We start from the raw sequence: 15,783 nt of genomic DNA on the forward strand, positions 1-15,783 counted from the left end.
CGAACGTCTGCAGATAGCTGGCAGCCAGAAGGGGCTAGCCTGGAAAGCTGTTGCTCAGCCTCATCTGCCCATGGCAGTGCTCGCACAGAGGCACAGAGACTGGGACTCCTTGCTTGTCTTGCCACCTCAAACTTCAAACGTAGCCTGGGAAAGTTGGTGTCCCAGCCAGGCTCCTTTGGCAGCCCTGCTCCGAAAGTGCGAACGTCTGCAGATAGCTGGCAGGCAGAAGAGGCTATCCTGGAAAGCTGTTGCTCAGCCTCATCTGCCCATGGCACTGTTCGCATAGAGACACAGAGAATGGGGCTGCTTGCTTATCTTGCCATTTGAAACTTCAAACGCATGCTGGGAATGATGGTGTCCCTGCCAGGCTCCTTTCGCAGCCCTGCTCCGAAAGTGCGAACGTCTGCAGATAGCTGGCAGCCAGAAGGGGCTAGCCTGGAAAGCTGTTGCTCATCCTCATCTGCCCATGGCAGTGCTCGCACAGAGGCACAGAGAATGGGGCTGCTTGCTTGTCTTGCCACCTCAAACTTCAAACGTAGCCTGGGAAAGTTGGTGTCCCAGCCAGGCTCCTTTCGCAGCCCTGCTCCGAAAGTGCGAACGTCTGCAGATAGCTGGCAGGCAGAAGGGGCTAGCCTGGAAAGCTGTTGCTCAGCCTCATCTGCCCATGGCAGTGCTCGCACAGAGGCACAGAGAATGGGGCTGCTTGCTTGTCTTGCCACGTCAAACTTCAAACGTAGCCTGGGAAAGTTGGTGTCCCAGCCAGGCTCCTTTCGCAGCCCTGCTCCGAAAGTGCGAACGTCTGCAGATAGCTGGCAGCCAGAAGGGGCTAGCCTGGAAAGCTGTTGCTCAGCCTCATCTGCCCATGGGCACTGTTCGCATAGAGGCACAGAGAATGGGGCTGCTTGCTTATCTTGCCACTTCAAACTTCAAACGCATGCTGGGAAAGTTGGTGTCCCTGCCAGGCTCCTTTCGCAGCCCTGCTCCGAAAGTGCGAACGTCTGCAGATAGCTGGCAGCCAGAAGGGGCTAGCGTGGAAAGCTGTTGCTCAGCCTCATCTGCCCATGGCACTGTTCGCATAGAGGCACCGAGAATGGGGCTGCTTGCTTCTCATGCCACTTGAAACTTCAAACGCATGCTGGGAAAGTTGGGGTCCCTGCCAGGCTCCTATCACAGCCCTGCTCCGAAAGTGCGAACGTCTGCAGATAGCTGGCAGCCAGAAGGGGCTAGCCTGGAAAGCTGTTGCTCAGCCTCATCTGCCCATGGCAGTGCTCGCACAGAGGCACAGAGAATGGGGCTCCTTGCTTGTCTTGCCACCTCAAACTTCAAACGTAGCCTGGGAAAGTTGGTGTCCCAGCCAGGCTCCTTTCGCAGCCCTGCTCCGAAAGTGCGAACGTCTGCAGATAGCTGGCAGGCAGAAGAGGCTATCCTGGAAAGCTGTTGCTCAGCCTCATCTGCCCATGGCACTGTTCGCATACAGACACAGAGAATGGGGCTGCTTGCTTATCTTGCCATTTGAAACTTCAAACGCATGCTGGGAATGATGGTGTCCCTGCCAGGCTCCGTTCGCAGCCCTGCACCGAAAGTGCGAACGTCTGCAGATAGCTGGCAGGCAGAAGGGGCTAGCCTGGAAAGCTGTTGCTCAGCCTCATCTGCCCATGGCAGTGCTCGCACAGAGGCACAGAGAAGGGGGCTGCTTGCTTGTCTTGCCACCTCAAACTTCAAACGTAGCCTGGGAAATTTGGAGTCCCAGCCAGGCTCCTTTCGCAGCCCTGCTCCGAAAGTGCGAACGTCTGCAGATAGCTGGCAGCCAGAAGGGGCTAGCCTGGAAAGCTGTTGCTCAGCCTCATCTGCCCATGGCAGTGCTCGCACAGAGGCACAGAGACTGGGGCTGCTTGCTTCTCTTGCCACTTGAAACTTCAAACACATGCTGGGAATGGTGGTGTCCCTGCCAGGCTCCTATCACAGCCCTGCTCCGAAAGTGCGAACGTGTGCAGATAGATGGCAGGCAGAAGGGGCTAGCCTGGAAAGCTGTTGCTCAGCCTCATCTGCTCATGGCAGTGCTCGCACAGAGGCACAGAGAATGGGACTCCTTGCTTGTCTTGCCACCTCAAACTTCAAACGTAGCCTGGGAAAGTTGGTGTCCCAGCCAGGCTCCTTTCGCAGCCCTGCTCCGAAAGTGCGAACGTCTGCAGATAGCTGGCAGGCAGAAGAGGCTATCCTGGAAAGCTGTTGCTCAGCCTCATCTGCCCATGGCACTGTTCGCATAGAGACACAGAGAATGGGGCTGCTTGCTTATCTTGCTATTTGAAACTTCAAACGCATGCTGGGAATGATGGTGTCCCTGCCAGGCTCCTTTCGCAGCCCTGCACCGAAAGTGCGAACGTCTGCAGATAGCTGGCAGGCAGAAGGGGCTAGCCTGGAAAGCTGTTGCTCAGCCTCATCTGCCCATGGCAGTGCTCGCACAGAGGCACAGAGAAGGGGGCTGCTTGCTTGTCTTGCCACCTCAAACTTCAAACGTAGCCTGGGAAAGTTGGAGTCCCAGTCAGGCTCCTTTCGCAGCCCTGCTCCGAAAGTGCGAACGTCTGCAGATAGCTGGCAGCCAGAAGGGGCTAGCCTGGAAAGCTGTTGCTCAGCCTCATCTGCCCATGGCAGTGCTCGCACAGAGGCACAGAGACTGGGGCTGCTTGCTTCTCTTGCCACTTGAAACTTCAAACACATGCTGGGAATGGTGGTGTCCCTGCCAGGCTCCTATCACAGCCCTGCTCCGAAAGTGCGAACGTGTGCAGATAGATGGCAGGCAGAAGGGGCTAGCCTGGAAAGCTGTTGCTCAGCCTCATCTGCCCATGGCACTGCTCGCATAGAGGCACAGAGAATGGGGCTGCTTGCTTGTCTTGCCACTTGAAACTTCAAACGCATGCTGGGAAAGTTGGTGTCCCTGCCAGGCTCCTTTCGCAGCCCTGCTCCGAAAGTGTGAACGTCTGCAGATAGCTGGCAGCCAGAAGGGGCTAGCCTGCAAAGCTGTTGCTCAGCCTCATCTGCCCATGGCAGTGCTCGCACAGAGGCACAGAGAATGGGGCTGCTTGCTTGTCTTGCCATCTCAAACTTCAAACGTAGCCTGGGAAAGTTGGTGTCCCAGCCAGGCTTCTTTCGCAGCCCTGCTCCGAAAGTGCGAACGTCTGCAGATAGCTGGCAGCCAGAAGGGGCTAGCCTGGAAAGCTGTTGCTCAGCGTCATCTGCCCATGGCAGTGCTCGCATAGAGGCACAGAGAATGGGGCTGCTTGCTTATCTTGCCACTTGAAACTTCAAACACATGCTGGGAATGGTGGTGTCCCTGCCAGGCTCCTATCACAGCCCTGCTCCGAAAGTGCGAACGTCTGCAGATAGCTGGCAGGCAGAAGGGGCTAGCCTGGAAAGCTGTTGCTCAGCCTCATCTGCCCATGGCAGTGCTCGCACAGAGGCACAGAGAATGGGGCTCCTTGCTTGTCTTGCCACCTCAAACTTCAAACGTAGCCTGGGAAAGTTGGTGTCCCAGCCAGGCTCCTTTCGCAGCCCTGCTCCGAAAGTGCGAACGTCTGCAGATAGCTGGCAGGCAGAAGGGGCTATCCTGGAAAGCTGTTGCTCAGCCTCATCTGCCCATGGCAGTGCTCGCACAGAGGCACAGAGAATGGGGCTGCTTGCTTGTCTTGCCACCTCAAACATAAAACGTAGCCTGGGAAAGTTGGTGTCCCAGCCAGGCTCCTTTCGCAGCCCTGCTCCGAAAGTGCGAACGTCTGCAGATAGCTGGCAGCCAGAAGGGGCTAGCCTGGAAAGCTGTTGCTCAGCCTCATCTGCCCATGGCACTGTTCGCATAGAGGCACAGAGAACGGGGCTGCTTGCTTGTCTTGCAACTTGAAACTTCAAACGCATGCTGGGAAAGTTGGTGTCCCTGCCAGGCTCCTTTCGCAGCCCTGCTCCGAAAGTGCGAACGTCTGCAGATAGCTGGCAGCCAGAAGGGGCTAGCCTGCAAAGCTGTTGCTCAGCCTCATCTGCCCATGGCATTGCTGGCACAGAGGCACAGAGAATGGGGCTGCTTGCTTATCTTGCCACTTGAAACTTCAAAAGCATGCTAGGAATGGTGGTGTCCCTGCCAGGCTCCTATTACAGTCCTGCTGTGAAAGTGCGAACGTCTGCAGATAGCTGGCAGCCAGAAGGGGCTATCCTGGAAAGCTGTCGCTCAGCCTCATCTGCCCATGGCAGTGCTCGCACAGAGGCACAGAGAATGGGGCTGCTTGCTTGTCTTGCCACCTCAAACTTCAAACGTACCCTGGGAAAGCTGGTGTCCCAGCCAGGCTCCTTTCGCAGCCCTGCTCCGAAAGTGCGAACGTGTGCAGATAGCTGGCAGCCAGAAGGGGCTAGCCTGCAAAGCTGTTGCTCAGCCTCATCTGCCCATGGCAGTGCTCGCACAGAGGCACAGAGACTGGGGCTGCTTGCTTATCTTGCCACTTGAAACTTCAAAGGCATGCTGGGAATGGTGGTGTCCCTGCCAGGCTCCTTTGGCAGCCCTGCTCCGAAAGTGCGAACGTCTGCAGATAGCTGGCAGGCAGAAGGGGCTAGCCTGGAAAGCTGTTGCTCAGCCTCATCTGCCCATGGCAGTGCTCGCACAGAGGCACAGAGAATGGGGCTGCTTGCTTGTCTTGCCACCTCAAACTTCAAACGTAGCCTGGGAAAGTTGGTGTCCCAGCCAGGCTCCTTTCGCAGCCCTGCTCCGAAAGTGCGAACGTCTGCAGATAGCTGGCAGCCAGAAGGGGCTAGCCTGGAAAGCTGTTGCTCAGCCTCATCTGCCCATGGCACTGTTCGCATAGAGGCACAGAGAATGGGGCTGCTTGCTTGTCTTGCCACTTGAAACTTCAAACGCATGCTGGGAAAGTTGGTGTCCCTGCCAGGCTCCTTTCACAGCCCTGCTCCGAAAGTGCGAACGTCTGCAGATAGCTGGCAGGCAGAAGGGGCTAGCCTGGAAAGCTGTTGCTCAGCCTCATCTGCCCATGGCAGTGCTCGCACAGATGCACAGAGAATGGGGCTGCTTGCTTGTCTTGCCACCTCAAACATAAAACGTAGCCTGGGAAAGTTGGTGTCCCAGCCAGGCTCCTTTCGCAGCCCTGCTCCGAAAGTGCGAACGTCTGCAGATAGCTGGCAGCCAGAAGGGGCTAGCCTGGAAAGCTGTTGCTCAGCCTCATCTGCCCATGGCAGTGCTCGCATAGAGACACAGAGAATGGGGCTGATTGCTTATCTTGCCATTTGAAACTTCAAACGTAGCCTGGGAAAGTTGGTGTCCCAGCCAGGCTTCTTTCGCAGCCCTGCTCCGAAAGTGCGAACGTCTGCAGATAGCTTGCAGCCAGAAGGGGCTAGCCTGCAAAGCTGTTGCTCAGCCTCATCTGCCCATGGCAGTGCTCGCATAGAGGCACAGAGAATGGGGCTGCTTGCTTATCTTGCCACTTGAAACTTCAAACACATGCTGGGAATGGTGGTGTCCCTGCCAGGCTCCTATCACAGCCCTGCTCCGAAATTGCGAACGTCTGCAGATAGCTGGCAGGCAGAAGGGGCTATCCTGGAAAGCTGTTGCTCAGCCTCATCTGCCCATGGCAGTGCTCGCACAGAGGCACAGAGAATGGGGCTCCTTGCTTGTCTTGCCACCTCAAACTTCAAACGTAGCCTGGGAAAGTTGGTGTCCCAGCCAGGCTCCTTTCGCAGCCCTGCTCCGAAAGTGCGAACGTCTGCAGATAGCTGGCAGCCAGAAGGGGCTAGCCTGGAAAGCTGTTGCTCAGCCTCATCTGCCCATGGCAGTGCTCGCACAGAGGCACAGAGACTGGGGCTGCTTGCTTCTCTTGACACTTGAAACTTCAAACACATGCTGGGAATGGTGGTGTCCCTGCCAGGCTCCTATCACAGCCCTGCTCCGAAAGTGCGAACGTGTGCAGATAGATGGCAGGCAGAAGGGGCTAGCCTGGAAAGCTGTTGCTCAGCCTCATCTGCCCATGGCACTGTTCGCATAGAGGCACAGAGAATGGGGCTGCTTGCTTATCTTGCCACTTGAAACTTCAAACACATGCTGGGAATGGTGGTGTCCCTGCTAGGCTCCTATCACAGCCCTGCTCCGAAAGTGCGAACGTCTGCAGATAGCTGGCAGCCAGAAGGGGCTAGCGTGGAAAGCTGTTGCTCAGCCTCATCTGCCCATGGCAGTGCTCGCACAGAGGCACAGAGAATGGGGCTCCTTGCTTGTCTTGCCACCTCAAACTTCAAACGTAGCCTGGGAAAGTTGGTGTCCCAGCCAGGCTCCTTTCGCAGCCCTGCTCCGAAAGTGCGAACGTCTGCAGATAGCTGGCAGGCAGAAGAGGCTATCCTGGAAAGCTGTTGCTCAGCCTCATCTGCCCATGGCACTGTTCGCATAGAGACACAGAGAATGGGGCTGCTTGCTTATCTTGCCATTTGAAACTTTAAACGCATGCTGGGAATGATGGTGTCCCTGCCAGGCTCCGTTCGCAGCCCTGCACCGAAAGTGCGAACGTCTGCAGATAGCTGGCAGGCAGAAGGGGCTAGCCTGGAAAGCTGTTGCTCAGCCTCATCTGCCCATGGCAGTGCTCGCACAGAGGCACAGAGAAGGGGGCTGCTTGCTTGTCTTGCCACCTCAAACTTCAAACGTAGCCTGGGAAAGTTGGAGTCCCAGCCAGGCCACTTTCGCAGCCCTGCTCCGAAAGTGCGAACGTCTGCAGATAGCTGGCAGCCAGAAGGGGCTAGCCTGGAAAGCTGTTGCTCAGCCTCATCTGCCCATGGCAGTGCTCGCACAGAGGCACAGAGACTGGGGCTGCTTGCTTCTCTTGCCACTTGAAACTTCAAACACATGCTGGGAATGGTGGTGTCCCTGCCAGGCTCCTATCACAGCCCTGCTCCGAAAGTGCGAACGTGTGCAGATAGATGGCAGGCAGAAGGGGCTAGCCTGGAAAGCTGTTGCTCAGCCTCATCTGCCCATGGCACTGTTCGCATAGAGGCACAGAGAATGGGGCTGCTTGCTTATCTTGCAACTTGAAACTTCAAACACATGCTGGGAATGGTGGTGTCCCTGCTAGGCTCCTATCACAGCCCTGCTCCGAAAGTGCGAACGTCTGCAGATAGCTGGCAGCCAGAAGGGGCTAGCGTGGAAAGCTGTTGCTCAGCCTCATCTGCTCATGGCAGTGCTCGCACAGAGGCACAGAGAATGGGACTCCTTGCTTGTCTTGCCACCTCAAACTTCAAACGTAGCCTGGGAAAGTTGGTGTCCCAGCCAGGCTCCTTTCGCAGCCCTGCTCCGAAAGTGCGAACGTCTGCAGATAGCTGGCAGGCAGAAGAGGCTATCCTGGAAAGCTGTTGCTCAGCCTCATCTGCCCATGGCACTGTTCGCATAGAGACACAGAGAATGGGGCTGCTTGCTTATCTTGCTATTTGAAACTTCAAACGCATGCTGGGAATGATGGTGTCCCTGCCAGGCTCCTTTCGCAGCCCTGCACCGAAAGTGCGAACGTCTGCAGATAGCTGGCAGGCAGAAGGGGCTAGCCTGGAAAGCTGTTGCTCAGCCTCATCTGCCCATGGCAGTGCTCGCACAGAGGCACAGAGAAGGGGGCTGCTTGCTTTTCTTGCCACCTCGAACTTCAAACGTAGCCTGGGAAAGTTGGAGTCCCAGCCAGGCTCCTTTCGCAGCCCTGCTCCGAAAGTGCGAACGTCTGCAGATAGCTGGCAGCCAGAAGGGGCTAGCCTGGAAAGCTGTTGCTCAGCGTCATCTGCCCATGGCAGTGCTCGCATAGAAGCACAGAGAATGGGGCTGCTTGCTTATCTTGCCACTTGAAACTTCAAACACATGCTGGGAATGGTGGTGTCCCTGCCAGGCTCCTATCACAGCCCTGCTCCGAAAGTGCGAACGTCTGCAGATAGCTGGCAGGCAGAAGGGGCTAGCCTGGAAAGCTGTTGCTCAGCCTCATCTGCCCATGGCAGTGCTCGCACAGAGGCACAGAGAATGGGGCTCCTTGCTTGTCTTGCCACCTCAAACTTCAAACGTAGCCTGGGAAAGTTGGTGTCCCAGCCAGGCTCCTTTCGCAGCCCTGCTCCGAAAGTGCGAACGTCTGCAGATAGCTGGCAGGCAGAAGGGGCTAGCCTGGAAAGCTGTTGCTCAGCCTCATCTGCCCATGGCAGTGCTCGCACAGAGGCACAGAGACTGGGGCTGCTTGCTTGTCTTGCCACCTCAAACATAAAACGTAGCCTGGGAAAGTTGGTGTCCCAGCCAGGCTCCTTTCGCAGCCCTGCTCCGAAAGTGCGAACGTCTGCAGATAGCTGGCAGCCAGAAGGGGCTAGCCTGGAAAGCTGTTGCTCAGCCTCATCTGCCCATGGCACTGTTCGCATAGAGGCACAGAGAATGGGTCTGCTTGCTTGTCTTGCAACTTGAAACTTCAAACGCATGCTGGGAAAGTTGGTGTCCCTGCCAGGCTCCTTTCGCAGCCCTGCTCCGAAAGTGCGAACGTCTGCAGATAGCTGGCAGCCAGAAGGGGCTAGCCTGCAAAGCTGTTGCTCAGCCTCATCTGCCCATGGCATTGCTGGCACAGAGGCACAGAGAATGGGGCTGCTTGCTTGTCTTGCCACTTGAAACTTCAAAAGCATGCTAGGAATGGTGGTGTCCCTGCCAGGCTCCTATTACAGTCCTGCTGTGAAAGTGCGAACGTCTGCAGATAGCTGGCAGCCAGAAGGGGCTATCCTGGAAAGCTGTCGCTCAGCCTCATCTGCCCATGGCAGTGCTCGCACAGAGGCACAGAGAATGGGGCTGCTTGCTTGTCTTGCCACCTCAAACTTCAAACGTAGCCTGGGAAAGCTGGTGTCCCAGCCAGGCTCCTTTCGCAGCCCTCCTCCGAAAGTGCGAACGTCTGCAGATAGCTGGCAGCCAGAAGGGGCTAGCCTGCAAAGCTGTTGCTCAGCCTCATCTGCCCATGGCAGTGCTCGCACAGAGGCACAGAGACTGGGGCTGCTTGCTTATCTTGCCACTTGAAACTTCAAAGGCATGCTGGGAATGGTGGTGTCCCTGCCAGGCTCCTTTGGCAGCCCTGCTCCGAAAGTGCGAACGTCTGCAGATAGCTGGCAGGCAGAAGGGGCTAGCCTGGAAAGCTGTTGCTCAGCCTCATCTGCCCATGGCAGTGCTCGCACAGAGGCACAGAGAATGGGGCTGCTTGCTTGTCTTGCCACCTCAAACTTCAAACGTAGCCTGGGAAAGTTGGTGTCCCAGCCAGGCTCCTTTCGCAGCCCTGCTCCGAAAGTGCGAACGTCTGCAGATAGCTGGCAGCCAGAAGGGGCTATCCTGGAAAGCTGTTGCTCAGCCTCATCTGCCCATGGCACTGTTCGCATAGAGGCACAGAGAATGGGGCTGCTTGCTTGTCTTGCCACTTGAAACTTCAAACGCATGCTGGGAAAGTTGGTGTCCCTGCCAGGCTCCTATCACAGCCCTGCTCCGAAAGTGCGAACGTCTGCAGATAGCTGGCAGGCAGAAGGGGCTAGCCTGGAAAGCTGTTGCTCAGCCTCATCTGCCCATGGCAGTGCTCGCACAGATGCACAGAGAATGGGGCTGCTTGCTTGTCTTGCCACCTCAAACTTCAAACGTAGCCTGGGAAAGTTGGTGTCCCAGCCAGGCTCCTTTCGCAGCCCTGCTCCGAAAGTGCGAACGTCTGCAGATAGCTGGCAGCCAGAAGGGGCTAGCCTGGAAAGCTGTTGCTCAGCCTCATCTGCCCATGGCAGTGCTCGCATAGAGACACAGAGAATGGGGCTGATTGCTTATCTTGCCATTTGAAACTTCAAACGTAGCCTGGGAAAGTTGGTGTCCCAGCCAGGCTTCTTTCGCAGCCCTGCTCCGAAAGTGCGAACGTCTGCAGATAGCTTGCAGCCAGAAGGGGCTAGCCTGGAAAGCTGTTGCTCAGCCTCATCTGCCCATGGCAGTGCTCGCATAGAGGCACAGAGAATGGGGCTGCTTGCTTATCTTGCCACTTGAAACTTCAAACACATGCTGGGAATGGTGGTGTCCCTGCCAGGCTCCTATCACAGCCCTGCTCCGAAAGTGCGAACGTCTGCAGATAGCTGGCAGGCAGAAGGGGCTAGCCTGGAAAGCTGTTGCTCAGCCTCATCTGCCCATGGCAGTGCTCGCACAGAGGCACAGAGAATGGGGCTCCTTGCTTGTCTTGCCACCTCAAACTTCAAACGTAGCCTGGGAAAGTTGGTGTCCCAGCCAGGCTCCTTTCGCAGCCCTGCTCCGAAAGTGCGAACGTCTGCAGATAGCTGGCAGCCAGAAGAGGCTAGCCTGGAAAGCTGTTGCTCAGCGTCATCTGCCCATGGCAGTGCTCGCACAGAGGCACAGAGAATGGGGCTGCTTGCTTATCTTGCCACTTGAAACTTCAAACACATGCTGGGAATGGTGGTGTCCCTGCCAGGCTCCTATCACAGCCCTGCTCCGAAAGTGCGAACGTCTGCAGATAGCTGGCAGGCAGAAGGGGCTAGCCTGGAAAGCTGTTGCTCAGCCTCATCTGCCCATGGCAGTGCTCGCACAGAGGCACAGAGAATGGGGCTCCTTGCTTGTCTTGCCACCTTAAACTTCAAACGTAGCCTGGGAAAGTTGGTGTCCCAGCCAGGCTCCTTTCGCAGCCCTGCTCCGAAAGTGCGAACGTCTGCAGATAGCTGGCAGGCAGAAGGGGCTAGCCTGGAAAGCTGTTGCTCAGCCTCATCTGCCCATGGCAGTGCTCGCACAGAGGCACAGAGACTGGGGCTGCTTGCTTGTCTTGCCACCTCAAACATAAAACGTAGCCTGGGAAAGTTGGTGTCCCAGCCAGGCTCCTTTCGCAGCCCTGCTCCGAAAGTGCGAACGTCTGCAGATAGCTGGCAGCCAGAAGGGGCTAGCCTGGAAAGCTGTTGCTCAGCCTCATCTGCCCATGGCACTGTTCGCATAGAGGCACAGAGAATGGGGCTGCTTGCTTGTCTTGCAACTTGAAACTTCAAACGCATGCTGGGAAAGTTGGTGTCCCTGCCAGGCTCCTTTCGCAGCCCTGCTCCGAAAGTGCGAACGTCTGCAGATAGCTGGCAGCCAGAAGGGGCTAGCCTGCAAAGCTGTTGCTCAGCCTCATCTGCCCATGGCATGGCTGGCACAGAGGCACAGAGAATGGGGCTGCTTGCTTATCTTGCCACTTGAAACTTCAAAAGCATGCTAGGAATGGTGGTGTCCCTGCCAGGCTCCTATTACAGTCCTGCTGTGAAAGTGCGAACGTCTGCAGATAGCTGACAGCCAGAAGGGGCTATCCTGGAAAGCTGTCGCTCAGCCTCATCTGCCCATGGCAGTGCTCGCACAGAGGCACAAAGAATGGGGCTGCTTGCTTGTCTTGCCACCTCAAACTTCAAACGTACCCTGGGAAAGCTGGTGTCCCAGCCAGGCTCCTTTCGCAGCCCTCCTCCGAAAGTGCGAACGTCTGCAGATAGCTGGCAGCCAGAAGGGGCTAGCCTGCAAAGCTGTTGCTCAGCCTCATCTGCCCATGGCAGTGCTCGCACAGAGGCACAGAGACTGGGGCTGCTTGCTTATCTTGCCACTTGAAACTTCAAAGGCATGCTGGGAATGGTTGTGTCCCTGCCAGGCTCCTTTGGCAGCCCTGCTCCGAAAGTGCGAACGTCTGCAGATAGCTGGCAGGCAGAAGGGGCTAGCCTGGAAAGCTGTTGCTCAGCCTCATCTGCCCATGGCAGTGCTCGCACAGAGGCACAGAGAATGGGGCTGCTTGCTTGTCTTGCCACCTCAAACTTCAAACGTAGCCTGGGAAAGTTGGTGTCCCAGCCAGGCTCCTTTCGCAGCCCTGCTCCGAAAGTGCGAACGTCTGCAGATAGCTGGCAGCCAGAAGGGGCTATCCTGGAAAGCTGTTGCTCAGCCTCATCTGCCCATGGCACTGCTCGCACAGAGGCACAGAGAATGGGGCTGCTTGCTTGTCTTGCCACTTGAAACTTCAAACGCATGCTGGGAAAGTTGGTGTCCCTGCCAGGCTCCTATCACAGCCCTGCTCCGAAAGTGCGAACGTCTGCAGATAGCTGGCAGGCAGAAGGGGCTAGCCTGGAAAGCTGTTGCTCAGCCTCATCTGCCCATGGCAGTGCTCGCACAGAGGCACAGAGAATGGGGCTGCTTGCTTGTCTTGCCACCTCAAACTTCAAACGTAGCCTGGGAAAGTTGGTGTCCCAGCCAGGCTCCTTTCGCAGCCCTGCTCCGAAAGTGCGAACGTCTGCAGATAGCTGGCAGGCAGAAGAGGCTAGCCTGGAAAGCTGTTGCTCAGCCTCATCTGCCCATGGCAGTGCTCGCATAGAGACACAGAGAATGGGGCTGATTGCTTATCTTGCCATTTGAAACTTCAAACGTAGCCTGGGAAAGTTGGTGTCCCAGCCAGGCTTCTTTCGCAGCCCTGCTCCGAAAGTGCGAACGTCTGCAGATAGCTTGCAGCCAGAAGGGGCTAGCCTGGAAAGCTGTTGCTCAGCCTCATCTGCCCCTGGCAGTGCTCGCATAGAGGCACAGAGAATGGGGCTGCTTGCTTATCTTGCCACTTGAAACTTCAAACACATGCTGGGAATGGTGGTGTCCCTGCCAGGCTCCTATCACAGCCCTGCTCCGAAAGTGCGAACGTCTGCAGATAGCTGGCAGGCAGAAGGGGCTAGCCTGGAAAGCTGTTGCTCAGCCTCATCTGCCCATGGCAGTGCTCGCACAGAGGCACAGAGAATGGGGCTCCTTGCTTGTCTTGCCACCTCAAACTTCAAACGTAGCCTGGGAAAGTTGGTGTCCCAGCCAGGCTCCTTTCGCAGCCCTGCTCCGAAAGTGCGAACGTCTGCAGATAGCTGGCAGCCAGAAGGGGCTAGCCTGGAAAGCTGTTGCTCAGCCTCATCTGCCCATGGCAGTGCTCGCACAGAGGCACAGAGACTGGGGCTGCTTGCTTCTCTTGACACTTGAAACTTCAAACACATGCTGGGAATGGTGGTGTCCCTGCCAGGCTCCTATCACAGCCCTGCTCCGAAAGTGCGAACGTGTGCAGATAGATGGCAGGCAGAAGGGGCTAGCCTGGAAAGCTGTTGCTCAGCCTCATCTGCCCATGGCACTGTTCGCATAGAGGCACAGAGAATGGGGCTGCTTGCTTATCTTGCCACTTGAAACTTCAAACACATGCTGGGAATGGTGGTGTCCCTGCTAGGCTCCTATCACAGCCCTGCTCCGAAAGTGCGAACGTCTGCAGATAGCTGGCAGCCAGAAGGGGCTAGCGTGGAAAGCTGTTGCTCAGCCTCATCTGCCCATGGCAGTGCTCGCACAGAGGCACAGAGAATGGGACTCCTTGCTTGTCTTGCCACCTCAAACTTCAAACGTAGCCTGGGAAAGTTGGTGTCCCAGCCAGGCTCCTTTCGCAGCCCTGCTCCGAAAGTGCGAACGTCTGCAGATAGCTGGCAGCCAGAAGAGGCTATCCTGGAAAGCTGTTGCTCAGCCTCATCTGCCCATGGCACTGTTCGCATAGAGACACAGAGAATGGGGCTGCTTGCTTATCTTGCTATTTGAAACTTCAAACGCATGCTGGGAATGATGGTGTCCCTGCCAGGCTCCTTTCGCAGCCCTGCACCGAAAGTGCGAACGTCTGCAGATAGCTGGCAGGCAGAAGGGGCTAGCCTGGAAAGCTGTTGCTCAGCCTCATCTGCCCATGGCAGTGCTCGCACAGAGGCACAGAGAAGGGGGCTGCTTGCTTTTCTTGCCACCTCGAACTTCAAACGTAGCCTGGGAAAGTTGGAGTCCCAGCCAGGCTCCTTTCGCAGCCCTGCTCCGAAAGTGCGAACGTCTGCAGATAGCTGGCAGCCAGAAGGGGCTAGCCTGGAAAGCTGTTGCTCAGCCTCATCTGCCCATGGCAGTGCTCGCACAGAGGCACAGAGACTGGGGCTGCTTGCTTCTCTTGCAACTTGAAACTTCAAACACATGCTGGGAATGGTGGTGTCCCTGCCAGGCTCCTATCACAGCCCTGCTCCGAAAGTGCGAACGTGTGCAGATAGATGGCAGGCAGAAGGGGCTAGCCTGGAAAGCTGTTGCTCAGCCTCATCTGCCCATGGCACTGCTCGCATAGAGGCACAGAGAATGGGGCTGCTTGCTTGTCTTGCCACTTGAAACTTCAAACGCATGCTGGGAAAGTTGGTGTCCCTGCCAGGCTCCTTTCGCAGCCCTGCTCCGAAAGTGTGAACGTCTGCAGATAGCTGGCAGCCAGAAGGGGCTAGCCTGGAAAGCTGTTGCTCAGCCTCATCTGCCCATGGCAGTGCTCGCACAGAGGCACAGAGAATGGGGCTGCTTGCTTGTCTTGCCATCTCAAACTTCAAACGTAGCCTGGGAAAGTTGGTGTCCCAGCCAGGCTTCTTTCGCAGCCCTGCTCCGAAAGTGCGAACGTCTGCAGATAGCTGGCAGCCAGAAGGGGCTAGCCTGGAAAGCTGTTGCTCAGCGTCATCTGCCCATGGCAGTGCTCGCATAGAAGCACAGAGAATGGGGCTGCTTGCTTATCTTGCCACTTGAAACTTCAAACACATGCTGGGAATGGTGGTGTCCCTGCCAGGCTCCTATCACAGCCCTGCTCCGAAAGTGCGAACGTCTGCAGATAGCTGGCAGGCAGAAGGGGCTAGCCTGGAAAGCTGTTGCTCAGCCTCATCTGCCCATGGCAGTGCTCGCACAGAGGCACAGAGAATGGGGCTCCTTGCTTGTCTTGCCACCTCAAACTTCAAACGTAGCCTGGGAAAGTTGGTGTCCCAGCCAGGCTCCTTTCGCAGCCCTGCTCCGAAAGTGCGAACGTCTGCAGATAGCTGGCAGGCAGAAGGGGCTAGCCTGGAAAGCTGTTGCTCAGCCTCATCTGCCCATGGCAGTGCTCGCACAGAGGCACAGAGACTGGGGCTGCTTGCTTGTCTTGCCACCTCAAACATAAAACGTAGCCTGGGAAAGTTGGTGTCCCAGCCAGGCTCCTTTCGCAGCCCTGCTCCGAAAGTGCGAACGTCTGCAGATAGCTGGCAGCCAGAAGGGGCTAGCGTGGAAAGCTGTTGCTCAGCCTCATCTGCCCATGGCACTGTTCGCATAGAGGCACAGAGAATGGGTCTGCTTGCTTGTCTTGCAACTTGAAACTTCAAACGCATGCTGGGAAAGTTGGTGTCCCTGCCAGGCTCCTTTCGCAGCCCTGCTCCGAAAGTGCGAACGTCTGCAGATAGCTGGCAGCCAGAAGGGGCTAGCCTGCAAAGCTGTTGCTCAGCCTCATCTGCCCATGGCATTGCTGGCACAGAGGCACAGAGAATGGGGCTGCTTGCTTGTCTTGCCACTTGAAACTTCAAAAGCATGCTAGGAATGGTGGTGTCCCTGCCAGGCTCCTATTACAGTCCTGCTGTGAAAGTGCGAACGTCTGCAGATAGCTGGCAGCCAGAAGGGGCTATCCTGGAAAGCTGTCGCTCAGCCTCATCTGCCCATGGCAGTGCTCGCACAGAGGCACAGAGAATGGGGCTGCTTGCTTGTCTTGCCACCTCAAACTTCAAACGTAGCCTGGGAAAGCTGGTGTCCCAGCCAGGCTCCTTTCGCAGCCCTCCTCCGAAAGTGCGAACGTCTGCAGATAGCTGGCAGCCAGAAGGGGCTAGCCTGCAAAGCTGTTGCTCAGCCTCATCTGCCCATGGCAGTGCTCGCACAGAGGCACAGAGACTGGGGCTGCTTGCTTATCTTGCCACTTGAAACTTCAAAGG

This window comes from Opisthocomus hoazin, chromosome 13 (assembly GCF_030867145.1).
Source record: "Opisthocomus hoazin isolate bOpiHoa1 chromosome 13, bOpiHoa1.hap1, whole genome shotgun sequence".
Classification (NCBI taxonomy): Eukaryota; Metazoa; Chordata; class Aves; order Opisthocomiformes; family Opisthocomidae; genus Opisthocomus; species Opisthocomus hoazin.